The sequence below is a fragment of the Corylus avellana genome, chromosome ca1 (genome assembly GCF_901000735.1).
Source record: "Corylus avellana chromosome ca1, CavTom2PMs-1.0".
NCBI lineage: Eukaryota > Viridiplantae > Streptophyta > Magnoliopsida > Fagales > Betulaceae > Corylus > Corylus avellana.
This window is the reverse complement of record NC_081541.1, coordinates 22,475,254-22,490,116: the sequence shown is the minus strand read 5'-3', so window position 1 is coordinate 22,490,116 and position 14,863 is coordinate 22,475,254.

Below are 14,863 nucleotides of genomic sequence, written 5' to 3'. Positions count from 1 at the left end.
CAAGGACTTGTGCACACAAGCACACAAATCTAGGAACCACTTTCCTAAAAAGATCCTTCGAAGCAAGCAATTCTACATAAGATGGCAAAGCATCCTTCCAGAGTGCTATGAAGTTTTGAAGAAAAAGGGGTGGAAGGGATTGGTTGGACATTAGCATGATCGGGGGAAGCACTATAAAGTTTTCTCCTCCAGTATATTTTTTGCACTTCACTCCACAAATTCTTTCTTTCATTTTTCAGTACATGTTATTTTTATTTGTTCTTGTTTCTAACAGTAATTAATCTTTTGATTTTTGTTTCTATAAAAAAAAAAAAAAATTGCTATTAGTTTTGATGACAGGTGTTTTAGTGTTTGAGTTTGGAGGATGCCCTACCCCTTTTTCACACCTTGATGTTTCCTTACTTCCAGTAATGTATTTCTATACTACACATTGAAGGCAATGTGAAATTCAAATTTGGGAGTATGAAAAAACACTTTGTCTGTTTATATTTGCTCTTATTTGTTTATTTTTATTTATCATTTTGTGTTAAAAAATTTGAAAAAAAAAAAAAAATTGTGCTATGTTGTTGTAAAGTTTGAGTTAAACTGTAACTGTGATTTGCATTTCATTAGCTCGCGTAAAGGGTTGAACACATCATTATGTCATTAGGAATTTGAGTCATTTGACTTATTTTTAGGTAAAAGATATTTCACTTGTTTTGAGATAAATTTTTATGAGCATATTAGCATGTTTTATGTGAGGTATGATGTTTGAGCTTAAGCTTGTTCTCTTTGAGATTTGTTGGATGACTTATTGATGAATAACCATTGGCTTGCAAGATATAAAAAAATAAAAATAAAAATAAAAAGAAGGAAAAAGAAAAGAAAGATCATGTTGAGTTTTCCGCTGAGTAACCGAACCTCTTGCCTCATTAAGCATTGAGTGTTGCGTCAAAAGGTGTGAAGTTCAGTGTTGATTGATGATATGGCTAATCTGACTTCGTAGCCTTTTTGACTTAAGTTAATAAGCCCTTAGGGATGTTCTACATCTAGTGCCCTAAAGCCACCTTGTAACATCCCACCCCAATGACACACAATATTGTTCGCTTTTGGCTCCCCTCGAACAAGCCTTCCTAGGAGGTCACCCATCCTGGTACTACTCTAGCAGAAGCACGCTTAACTGCGGAGTTCTGATGGGATCATAACCATCATGGCTTTAAAACGCGTTGTTGTCATTAAGGGTGTAGTATACATTTAAGCACATCCCCATCTCTATACCCAGGCGATGTGGGACGTCACACACCTAGCTTGGGAGTCATTGGCTTAACACTTGTTACATGGGTCAATTAGAAAGCTTAAGAGAGCTAGACATTGCAGAGCCTGTAAAAAAAAATTAAAAAAATTTTAAAAGAAAAAATAAAAAAAAAAGAGAAAAAAAAATGCATATCTTGCCTTGGTTGTTTCATTTGTTGGGGATTCTTACAAATTTTATGGAACTTGTCTTGAGTTTAAACTGAAACCTTCATGATTGTATGCTAATTACACTTGACACTTTTCAAAACATATGAGATCTCAATTGTCCATTTATGAGTGATTTGATTTTAGATTTCCTTTTGATTGTGATGATGGTGTTTGTCTTTTTAAGTTTACTCATGAATAAGAACCATGGTTTATGTGAAAATTCTTTCTTGTTAACAACATAGTGCACAATGTTTGTGGGTATCATTCTTGTTAAGCCCTCACGAGACTTCACCCGTCTACTAGGGATGCCTAGGGATTTAAAAGGCTTGTTGCGTATGCTAAATACAATCCTCTCACGAAAGAGGATTTATGTTTCTTGCTTTCATTGTATTTTTCGTTTTGTTTTACTAAGGGACTAGCAAAATGTAAGTTTGGGGTTGTTTGATAAGTGCCAAATATTGCATATTTGGACCCTTTTATTTACATTAGTTAATCTTTTAGATGTGTCGTTATTTAATGTTTTGTGTTTTTAGTATTTTGTAGGTTGTTAAAGAAAAACTACAGCTTTAAAGGGAAAAATACAAAGTTTGAAAGAAAGCATACTTTGAGAAGACCTAAATGATGTGATTAAGTTTAACCAAATCCAATAAAAAGGTTAAATCGGATTAAGGAACATATTGGATTAAATTTCAGATTGGATAAGATTTCGGATTGGATTCAAATTTAGATTTTGTACATGTCTCAGTATTTTGACCATAACTTTCCTTTCAAATATTGAATTGAAGTGATTCAAGAGGCATTGGAAAGCTAACTCAAAATACTACAGTTCATTGTGAAATAGGATTTTCCTAATTCGGACAGTTACTATGCCAAAATTGCCTCGTAATACAAGGACACAAATCTGGACGAATCCTATTCCAAATTTCAGACTTCTATTTTGACTGGGAGACATACCTCCGAATTATCTAGGATTACTTGGGCTTCTAGGACTTCCCTAAGTCTATAAATAGACTTCTTTGCATTCAAGAAAAGGGAGAGAATTCCATATAGCAAGATTCTACAGTTTTCTCTTTTTAGTTTAGGTTTTCTTTAGATTTAGGTTTTATTTTTATGTTGAGCTAAATTCCTAACTAAGGCTGGGGATGAAGCCTCACCGATGAAGAACATCAATACTTTCATGTAAGTCTTTATTTATCTGATTTTATTGGGTTTAATATTTCAATTGTTTTACTTCTTTTCATTGTGTGGAGTGAGTCTTGGATATCTTTTGTGATTCAAGGATACACGTGATGATTTAAGATAATTTCACATAATTGATTGCTTGATTTTATTTGCCTAAATAATTGGATATCCTTTGTGATTTGTTCTATGCATACATTTGGTGTTTCAATTAAGATTGGATATCTTTTGTGATTTACGGATACATTTGATGAGTTGATTGATATTGGATTTCGCTTGTGATTTGTGCAATGAATGGATACATGGGATGATTTTGACTAATTGTTTGAAGCATAGTAAAACATATCTAAGATTTTAATTATGAGAATTTCAGATTAATATTGATAAACATGGAAGTATGTTGTTATGATTCGGTAAGTATGAAGTCCCAAACCTCAGTATTTTATCTCTTAGTTTATTTTAATTAGTTTATGTTTGTCTTTTAATTTTCAAAATCAAAATCAAAACCCTTTTGGAACTAGTTTTAGGGTAAAATTAGTTTAGATATAAGTTGATCTTTCAAAAATACAATTCTCTGCGGGTTCGACCTTGCACTTGCAATCCATTAAACTACAATCGATTCATACACTTGCAAGTTAAATCAACAGTTACACTTGTTGGTATGCTCATGGAGAATAACTTGGGACTACTTCTAGTCATCAGGCTACTAACACCCCCTTTCATAGGGAGCCAATGCATGACGGTTCTAGTGGAATGCTTGATATGTTGCATGAGGTTTTTCCTATTGCGACGGATCCTAAAATGAGTCAATGCCCTATATCCAAAATGGGTGGGGAATCTGAAGGAGTACACGAAGATCGACAAGGTACTAGTAAGGGTACTGAAAAGTTTTTTGAATTCCTCAATGATGGTAAGAAGCCACTACATAAAGGGTGCACAGAATATACTAAGTTTACTGCTATTGTAGACATGTATAATTTAAAGTGTATGTCTGAGTGGAGTAATAACTCATTTACATTGTTGCTTGAAAAGTTGAGTAAAATGCTTCCACAGGATGAGTAGTTGCCCGATAACACATATCAGGTTAAAAAGAACATGAAGGAGTTGGGGCTTGGATATGAGAAGATTCCGGTTTGTCGTAATGGTTGCATGTTGTTCTGAAAAGACTACGAGAATCTGGAAAATTGTATAGTGTGTGGAAAATCGAAGTGGAAGGATATTATGAATGTGGCTGAGTCATCTAAAAAATCGAAGAGAAAACCAAAGAAGATTTTACGGTGGTTTCTTTTGAAATCAAGATTGCAGAGGGTATTCATGTCATCAAAAACTGCTTCAGATATGAAGTGGCATGCAGAGAATCGAACGAATGATGGGATACTAAGGCATCCAGCCGATGCCTTAGTTTGGAAGGCATTTGATTCACAGTACCCCAATTTTGCTTTTGACTCATGCAATGTTAGACTTGGATTAGCATCAGATAGTTTTAATCCTTTTAGAAACATGAGCACAAGTTACAGTACGTGGCAGGTTGTTTTGGTACCATTCAATTTACCTCCTTGGATGTGCATGCAACAATCATCTTTAATGTTGTCATTGATTAGCCCAGGCTGAAAATCACCCTCTTTCAAAATAGATGTGTACCTAGAGCCTTTAATCTTAGAGTTGAAGGAATTGTGGGATGTTGGAGAACTAACTTATGATGTATCCTCTAATGAGATGTTTACGATGCGTGCTGTCTTTATGTGGACAATAAATGATTTTCTTGCATTTGGTGATTTGTCTAGGTTGAGGACAAAAGGACGGAATGCATGTCCTTGTTGTATGGGTAGTACAAAGTCTAAGTGGTTAAAATATGGGACCAAATTTTGCTATATGGGGCATAGACAATACTTGCCAATGGATCATATGTGGAGAAAGAAAAGAACGTTGTTTGATGGTACCCAAGAATTGGATCATCCACCTCCAATGCCAACTGGCGATGAAATATGGAGACAAGTTCAAGGTGTTGATAGTGTTGTTGAGGCTATTAGGAAAGAGGTGGGTCCTGATGAGCAATCAATATGGAAGAAGCGAAGTATTTTCTTCACATTGCCTTATTGGAAAAATAATATGTTGCGCCACAATCTTGATGTAATGCACATAGAGAAAAATGTGGTTGACAATATTATTGGCATGTTGTTGAACATGAAGAACAAAATGAAGGATAACATAAAAGCATGTTTGGACTTAAAAGAATTGGGTTTAAGACCTGAACTTCACCCAATTCCTAAAGGTGCAAACAAGACGTATTTTCCCGCAGCCTGTTTCAAAATGACTAAGAAAGAGAAAACGAACTTCTTAAAAGTTGTACAGAATGGAAAAATGCCTAATGGACATGCTTCAAACATGTCACGTTGTATCAGAGTTGAAGAATGTAGTATTGTAGGTTTGAAGAGTCATGATAGCCATATTCTAATGCAATAACTTAAGCCAATGCCTTTGCGCGGATCCTTACCGAATAAGGTTGTGAAACCCTTAATTGAGTTGTCTAGTTACCTTAAAGAGATTTGTTCCAAAACTAAAATTGGAAGATTTCGATCGACTTGAGTCTCGAATCCCTTACATACTGTGCCAATTGGAAATGGTCTTCCCACCCGGATTTTTCACAGTGATGGTACTCCTTCTCGTACATTTGGCTGCTGAATATAGGCTAGGTGGACCCATTCACTATCGGTGGATGCATGTCTTTGAAAGGTATGAAATTATTATAATGCAAACTAATATTATTTTTTTTCTTATTTGACATGATACTTATATACTTTATTTAATATATGTGCTTTCATCGATATAAGGGTTACGTACACAATAAAGCGTCACCTGAAGGTTGTATTGCTGAAGGGTACATAGTAGAGGAATTATTGACGTTTTTTTCTCGCTATTTGGAATCATCGCGAACGGTATTCAATAGACCCATTAGAAACCATGACGATGCTAGAGGAGAGGTCAAGAGTTTCAATCATGATGAAAAATCATTGGCTCAGGCACATCGATATATACTCTTCAACTCTGATGATTTCATTCCATTCCGCATATGAGTTTCATTTTTAATTTGTACACATAGAAATTCATTACATTTTGAAAAAGTAATTGTAACATGAATTTGTTGTCCCACCCATAAATATAGGACGCACAAGGAGGAGCTAAAGACGAGAAATCGTAGGAATCAACGAACGAAAAATGAATTAGATAAGTTGCACAGAGATCAATTTTGTGATTGGTTCCGAGGCTATGTAAGTGTTATTTTTAAGTCAAATAACTAATATTACGAGATTACACACTTAATTGTTATACTAATCGCAAATAAAAATGTGCAAATATCAGGTTCAAAACATGGATGACTTTCGTAGAAATGAAATTGATGGTAAAATTGTATCTCATTCCATAGGTCCTATAAAGGTGTCCCAAAAATTTAAGCGATAAGTTGTGAATGGGGTGATGTTTCACATTAAAGATTATGAAAAGGGCAAATCAACACAAAATAGTGGAGTTTGTGTATTTGAAGATGACACTGCATACTATGGCCAACTAACACGCATCATTGAGGTTCAATATTATGATGGATCTCGATATGTACTATTCAAGTGTGATTGGGCAAACATTGCTCTGGGCAGGGGTTATAAGATTGATGACTTTGGCTATAGCCTTGTGAATTTTTTATGTCTAATACACACTAGGGAACGGATTATTGATGATCCATTCGTATTGTCTTCCCAAGTTTCTCAAGTATATTATGTAGTTGATGAAAGAAACCCGAATTGGGTTGTTGTTGTGAAGACAAAACCAAGAGACGTATTTGACGTTGGTGAAGGGCACGTGGATGAAAATGATGTGGATGACTATAATGATAATGAACCTTCCAACCTTAACATTGAGGGAGTACTTGAGGATGTCATTGATAATCTTGCATGTGATCGAAATGGCATAGAAGGAATAACACTTGATACCCATGAGGATTTGAGAGATGAAATTCATCATGATGAAAGTCAGGATGACTAACATAGTCATCGTTATGTATTCACTTTTGAAATGTTCATTTGTCCATGCGAGTGTGGATGTAAGTGTTCACGTGATTGTAGATGATTTTTTGTGATTATTACATACTTTGGTGCTGTTAGTCTGATATGATGTTGATTGGTGTAGGCATATGGCCCCGAACAAATGATTGAGGACTACCCGATCTGTGTAGGCTGTGGAGGCACCTACACAACATGATTCCATAGGCGATGGACCTTCACTCCAAGGAGCTACTAGCAATGATGATTTAGGGGCTTTTCTCCCTAATGAGGATCCTGAGCAGACAATTCCCACACCTGGAGAGGTAGACACTGGTGGTATATGTAACATATTGTTGCATTTTTTAAAATTAATTGAGATATATTTTCCAAATTCTTAACATTAATTTTATTTTCTACACATTGCAGGCAACAAGAGAAGGCATGGTGTTACCCGCATGGCAGACATATGGAATTTATCGGAGGATGAAAAAGTAATCATTGAATTTAATGACATGGGTCAGCCAATTGGCAATCATGGCGGGAAGTTCAGTACTTTCGCTGGCACACTTGTTAGGGATAAGAACATTATGCCTATAGATGTTGTGAATTGGAAGAAAGTTCCTAATAGACACAAGGCGGATGCGTGGAACATAATACAAGTATGAAAATTCCATTTTATGTTGACGTCTTCTATATATTTTGTAATAATTTTAAAAATTGCAACAATAACATCATTAATTTTTTTATTTGATTGTAGAAAAAGTTCTTGATACCAAAACACCAAACCCCGAAAATCAAAAAGTGGGTACTGCAAAACATGGGAAAGCAATTGCGGGGCTACTGGAATGAATTGAAGAGTACTCACTTCAGCAATTCATTAACTGCTGCAGAAATAGTGGTGACTCCTGACTCAACCAAAATTAACATCAAGCAATTTGCAAATCTTGTAAACTACAGGAAAGATGGAAAAGTTCAGGTACCAAACTTATAAAAATAATTTATAAGCAACTATAGAATTTTAAATGTTTGCTAGTATTATATTGACAATGTAGGAGAAGGCGCAGGTTGCTAAGGTGAGCCGATCAAAACAAGAAATGAACCACGCATCAGGGCCAAAAAGCTTTGCTCGACGCACCAACAAAATGGTACTTAGTTTTTAGTTAGTAGTACAATTGAAGTTGTTGAGTTTGCTTACAAACGTGAAAAATTGAAATGTGTTGAGGAAATCTATTGGGGCTATACCAACCAGGCCTGTAGTATTTGTTGACACACATAAGCATAATGATGGCATGCATGTGAACGAGGAGACAAGTAATATTTAATACCACTAATTAACTAGTACTGTTTTAAATTTTAGTTATTTCTTCACTAAGCTTAATGTGCTTACTACTGCATTTCATGGCTTCACTTGGTTATAGTCTCAAATTGAGGAGAACATAATGCAGGAGCCTCCAAACTCGCAAGAGGGTACCCAAGTGGGCAACATGATGTACCATCATAATGATCCCGACTCAAAATCATTGGCTAAGGAACATCATGGTTGGGTGCATAGGTTTGGACTAGGGATTACCCCTTCATCCCTTTTGGGTCATGGTAGTTCACAATCTATTGCCAATGCTTCTGCTCCAGAAGATGCACAAGAACTTGCGGCACTAAGGTTAGAGGTAGCAGAGTCGAGGCGACAATGAGAGGTTAAATTATAATCCATCTATTTCCTAAATTATGTTATGTTGTATTACATTCATTTCGTTTCATCAACTATGTTCTAGTTGTTTATTGTATACAGGACGATGCACAAGAAAGAGTGGCATTGAGGGCAGAGATAGCAGAGTTGAGACCCCTACTTGAAAACTTTAAGCAACGATGAAAGATCTTACTCATTCCGCCTGACCAAATGATGCAAAATGTAGTAGATTATAGAAGTTTTTATATTTACGTTGGACATGACTTGGAGGCTAACAATATTATGGTTTTGGTTTTTGTTTTATAACTAGATATTCTATTGGGTTTTTCAATTAGGGATATATGAATTTGGTTAATGTAATTTTCAATGGAATGTGTTTAATGGAATTTAAGATAATATTTCAAATTTTGAATACCTCATAATATCATATATATCATATGACTTATAAGATTATCTATGATAAGTATGATCATTATGACTTATAGTTATCCAAATTCTTAAGTATGATCATAAGAATCTCATAAGACCATATGTTATATGATTTATATAATTACTATATGATATGAATATAATCATTACATCTTAGTATTATCATTAGTTACATATGAATCATTAGATCACGTTGGATCTAAGACCATATGATCAATATTAGTCATAATGATCATAATTCCTAAATATGATAATATGATCTAACAATTATCATATATATAATAATATGATTAATTCCTGATAATATGATCTAACGATTATCATATAATAATATGATAATTTTGAGTCATAGACTCATAATGATCATAATTCCTAAGTATGTGATGACATGATCTAAGTATTATCATCTGATATCTAACAATTCGTATGATCTTCGATTTTATATAACATGATCTAATGATTATATGATTAAGCATTAATATTATTCACTTTTATTATTTAATATTCATATTTAATAATTATTGTGATGTTATTAAATTGCACATATTTATTCAATTACCCTTGAAATATAAGGATTTTATTATTTAATATTCATATTTAATGATTATTGTGATATTATTAAATTGCACAAATTATTCAATTACCCTTGAAATATAAGGATATTTTTATAATAACAAAGGTTAAAATAGACATTTACCTAAATTTTTGGCGCTAGCCGCCGAAATGGGTGAAAATTTAATTCACCTGCCCTTCTCAAAATTCCCCCAATTTTCGCAAATGCACCCCCTCATCTCCTTCATTCACAGCAGTGGTTCTCTCTAGACTCCCATACCCTACAGAGTGTAGACTATTTGTAGTTTTCGTACTGACTCTTTCTTCTTTTCTTGGGTGAAATCAAGCATATCCCTCCTACCCCCTCTTCTGCTCTCTCTCTCTCTGTGAAATCTCTACCCTAGTTGCATAGGAAAAAATGGGGAACCTTGCAGCCGGAAAAAATCTAGAAAAAGTGGGGGGTTTTGATCCTTCAGCTGTCGAAAGCCAGCAAACATAGCCTATTTTCTTCCATCTATTCTTTCCTTTCCTTTCTTTTATTTTTTATGAATTATTCGGCTTTTTTTTTAATTCTAATTTATTGGTTTTGTATTGTAGGGTTGCCGAACCAACAGATTGTTGATTACACAAGGATCAAGTATGTGATTGTCGGAGATGGTGGAACCGGTAAGTTTGCTTTCATCTACTAGTTTTTTCCTTCAAGATATGTTTGGTTACCGTGAAAATATGGGATACGGGACAAAGAGATTATTTTTTTTCTCAGCTGTCATGATAGGTCTTTTATTTATTTATTGTTTTTAACTAATTCAACTAATAGTTCAGCTGTTAATGAAATTTGTTGCCTGGAGATGGAAAAAGAACCTTGACGTTGGGAGCAAAACCTGATTCTCTTATAAAAAAACCTTCATTGATTTGGTAATTTCTCTCTGATATGTTTTTTTTTTTTTTTTTTTTCCTTTGTAATTTCTTTTTGATGTCTTTACTATAATGTTATGTAAATGTAAATTATTTGGGGTGATTCATCAAGTGGAGTTTTGGATCTGTTTGTTGCTGACCCTTTTCTGCTGCATTCCTGGGATTATTTATGCTGTCTATGCCATCATCAAGTGAAGTTAAATTTTTGTAAGCAACACCCCACGTGGATCTCTCTTCTTATCTCTCCCTTACTCCCTCTATCCTCGGTTGTGATTTTATTATCTTTAATTTCAAAACCATTTTCCTCTACTTTTTTTTCCCCTTTGTCTGTTGATTTAATGTTAGAATAACAAACATGTTATGTGGATATACTCATGCTGCATTGCTGCTAGACTATGTTTATATAAAATTTGTTTTTTCTTTTAACAAACACTAAAAAAAAATTCACTTTTATTCAATCAAGATACTTTTTCAAACTAAAAGCAAAAAACACTCTAAAAAACCCTTATAATGAGACATTTCATGTTAACTGTTGAAGCACAGTTTTCCTGCTGGTGGCGTGGCACACCTGCCGAGTCCGAGTTGACTAACACTCAAGAGATTTGCCTGCACAACAAAGAAAAAGAGAAGGATCGAAGAGACCGGGGGTGAGCCGGCGGGGACACTCCGATGCCTAAGTCAGAATTTGAGAGAGAGTATAACCAACAAAGGAAAGCTCCAAAGTTGCGCTTACCCAAATATGAAGAAATGATCTGTCATTTATAGGCATGAAGTAGTGGAAGTTCCCTAACCAATGACTTACTCTTCCCTGAGTTTCTGCGATGCAGTTACTTACAAGGGATTTTAGTGGTTATCCTTACCAAGATCTTAGGGGATTAAGATTATAGGATTTGGTGGTTACATGTATCACTTAATTTGAATATTTGTATTTTAGATAGATGTGATAGCTTTTGTATGGATAAGATGACTTATCTATTTAACAGCTGTATCTCCCAAGATATCCGAGTTATCCTTACTACCGAGACCTGTGTGTCCTGAGTTAGTCTCAGACTTAACGGTCTCGGCTTGAAGGGTCTCGGATCTGAAGGTCTTGGACATGTAGGTCTCGGATATATAGGTCTCGGATCTTGGGGTCTTGGGCCTGGTTAGCCGAATCCTTAATGGGCTTGGACCTTTCCATGCTTAGACCGGGCCCATCTATGACCCAACAGTTACCCCCAATTTCTATGTCTGTACAACTATGGCAATTTCATGTTTGAAGGAATAGGTCTATCTTCCGAGGCTCATTTCTGTATGAAAATATCCAAGACGACTGATGATCTTCCGAGTCCCGTCTCGAACGATTGAGGCGGGAAAATTTTTGAAATTTGAATTTCAAATTTTGGGCAGACTAATTTTGAATTTCAAATTTTGGTGGGAAAATTTGAATTTCAAATTTAGAGGCGGCGTCGGTTGGTATTCCCGAGACCCTGTCAATTCATTAAGCTAGATATTTGATTACCTCCACGTGTTGACTGGAGAAGTGCACCCCTCTCGGTGCTTTTAATGGGCGTGTTACCGAGGTGAGCCTTTATAAATGGTGACTTCTTCTCTTTTTCCCTTCACTTCTTTTATCTTTTGGTAAGAGCTATAACTTTCTGCATTTCCTTCATTCTCCAAGAGCTTTCTTCCTTCCCTTCCTTCATTTTCTTTTTACATCACCATGTCTGGAGATGAGGGATCGGGCTTAGACGGTCTCGGTGGTAATAGTTATCCAGCCTGTTGGCGGCCAAAGTTAACCAAGGCTGATGAAGCCAAAATCTGGAAAGAGTGTTTTATTTCCAAGTTAGTGAAGCTTCGGTACGACGACAAACAGATGGGTTCTTTTATGCGTGTTGATGCACACGAAGTTTGCCTATACGAGACTATGTTTCGTGCTGGTTTCCGATTGCCCTTCCCACTGGTAGTGTGAGACTACGTGAACCAGGCTCCACATCAAATTGTGCCCAATGCATGGAGGCTCCTCTATGCATGTGTCTTTCTTTGGCCCATGGCGCTCGGACTAGTGCAGTTTCTCTTTGGATGAGAGTTTTTATGGGTATATCGACTCCAAAAGAACTCGAAGTGTGAAGGGCTGTACAACTTCGAATCTCGACAGGGGAAGTTCATCCATATAGATAGCAAATATTCCAGCAACCATGGGTGGAAAAGTAAATACTTTTTTGCTGCGGGTCAATGGGAGTTCTATCCTACTGAAGTTGCCGAAGGTCCAAGAGTGCCTCAGGAAACATGCGTTCCTGCAGAAAATGCGTCTAAAGAACCAATCCTTAATGACGATGAGCAGCGTCGTGTGAACAAAGTTTTAGCATGGGCTCAGAAACATGAGAGTCTGATGAACTACACCAGACTAATTAAAATGGCTTCGTAGGGAAAAGGCATCGAAACTCTTGAGGGAGGTGCTGGCGGAACAAAAAAGTGACTCACTTCCGTGGTCGTCTAGAACCCAAAGCTTGTCGCCTCAAACCCTGCAGCAGCAAACATCCAAGGAGCTACCCCCGGAAACCTAGACTTGATAAAGGCAAAGGTAAGATGGTCGAGCTACCAAAACAGAAGAATTTCCCACTTCGTACATGTAGGGCTTTAAAAATAAGTGGGGGACCGGTCCAACCTGTAGCTCCACAACTTCGAACTTCGGGGCCTCTAAAAAGGGATGCCAAGGCCAAAAAACCCATCACTGCTCCTCCTTGTGTAGCCGGGGTCTTGCAGTTGGTAGATGAGCCCGAAGAGCCCGAGGCTCCTCAACTAAAAAGAGGAAACTAGTGAAGGCAGAAAAAGCAAAGGTGCAGGATCAGTTTGCCAGCTTCTTGGCTGCTAGGAGGAGGACTGGTCCTAAGCCCGTGGTGGAACCTGGGGAAGAAGTCGAGGCCTTCCTTGCGAACAAGACCATCCCGACGCCGTTGAATGCTACTCCCTTAGTCTCGGCTGGAGCTATTGCCGGGACTACAATTCCCATAGAGTCTGCGTCATTTCAACCCTTAGGCTCAAACATCCAACACATCTTGGATGAGATAGAGTTAGAGGAAAACTCAGAGAGCTCCATAGGGATGGTGAGTGAAAAGGCCGAGGGGCATACTACAGCAGTGGAGGAAGGGTTAGGGCCTCGGCCTTTATCTCCTATTGCTGAAGATGAGCCTATAGCTCAAGCTTCGAAACCTGCAATGGCTCAGCTGCCGACACCTTCACGTGCCGAGAAGGCTTCTGCTCCCGAGAAGGCCTTTGCTACCAAGAAGGCTTCTGCTGCCGAGGCCTCCTCTTCCTCCAACTTGCTTATAAGGCCTCAAAGGGTGGATTGGATTGTCGGTGGGCCCCTTGCTAATTTCAGTGGCGATCTAAAGGGCAACCCTTTCCAAGAATTGGTGGATTTAATTTTCCATGAGAGCCTAACAATGGAACATGACACGTCTGCTCAAAGCATGACTGAGTAGATGATTTTCTTCCAGCTTTTTGTAAGTATATTATCTTTCTCCTCCTCTCTCTTTTATATATACATGCTTATCAAATTTTTGTTGCAGAGCATCATGAAGTCGCTGGTCTTGTACTACTACTTTCGGAAGGCGGCCAAGGACTCAGCCACAGAGACAAGCAGTCTCAAAGACAAGGTCACTGAGCTGAAAGCCACGAATGCCAAGTTGAAAGAGATGGTGGCTAGGCAAGATGAGGAGCTGCTGCTCTAGGATCGATAGTAGTCTATAATGCAAGCTAAGGCCTCCGAGACCGCCGTGGCTAGGGCAAGAGCTGAATCTAAGGTCAGGGGCGGATCCAGGGGGGGTCGAGGGGGGGCATCCGCCCACCCTCAACTCCCAAAAATCCCCCCTAGTATGGTAAAAATTTTTTTATGTCCTGATTATGCCCCTCTTACTCATGATTATGCCCCCTTCCTCAAGCTCTGGCCATATTATGCTCCGTTGAAATTTGAAAATTTTTAAGAATTTGAATGTTGCAGTCTTGCAGAAAAATGAAATGTTGAAAGCTTGAAGATGATGAACAGTTCAGTTTTCAAATGCACTGTTTTTCATTTGACAATTTTGTACAGGTGCAGCCTGCTTTGGACTTTGGAGTGGAAAAAATAATATTGTAAATTAATAAAATTATAATATGTTGTCATTGACACAACACACAAGACAAAAAAAAATTATGCCTCCAGGGGATACGTGTAAGACAAGTCCAAGGCCATGGGCCAAGGGGGCAGGCCAGGCGTTAGGCCTGCCAGGCTGCAAATTCGGATCCGGATCTCCTTTAATTAGGGAAAAATTAAAAAAATTTTCAATTGAAAAAAAATTGGAAATTCTCCAATTGTTAATCGTGGCCCTTCATTTTAAATCTAATGGTCTATAAAATCATTTAAACCTCGGTAAAACAAAAGCTACCATTTAATGCCTAGGTTACTTACATTGAGAAAGATATATTCAAGACTATCAATAATGAAGAAATCATGAAGCGATTCCAAGGTATGAAGACTCGTCGAGGACAATTGCCTTAGTGCTAGTCGTGACAAAACAAATTGTAAGTTATATTTACATGTTTTAGAACATAATTAAATTTTTTGTTGAATTATTCACTTATTCGGCTTGTTATATTTTTGTTAAACTTT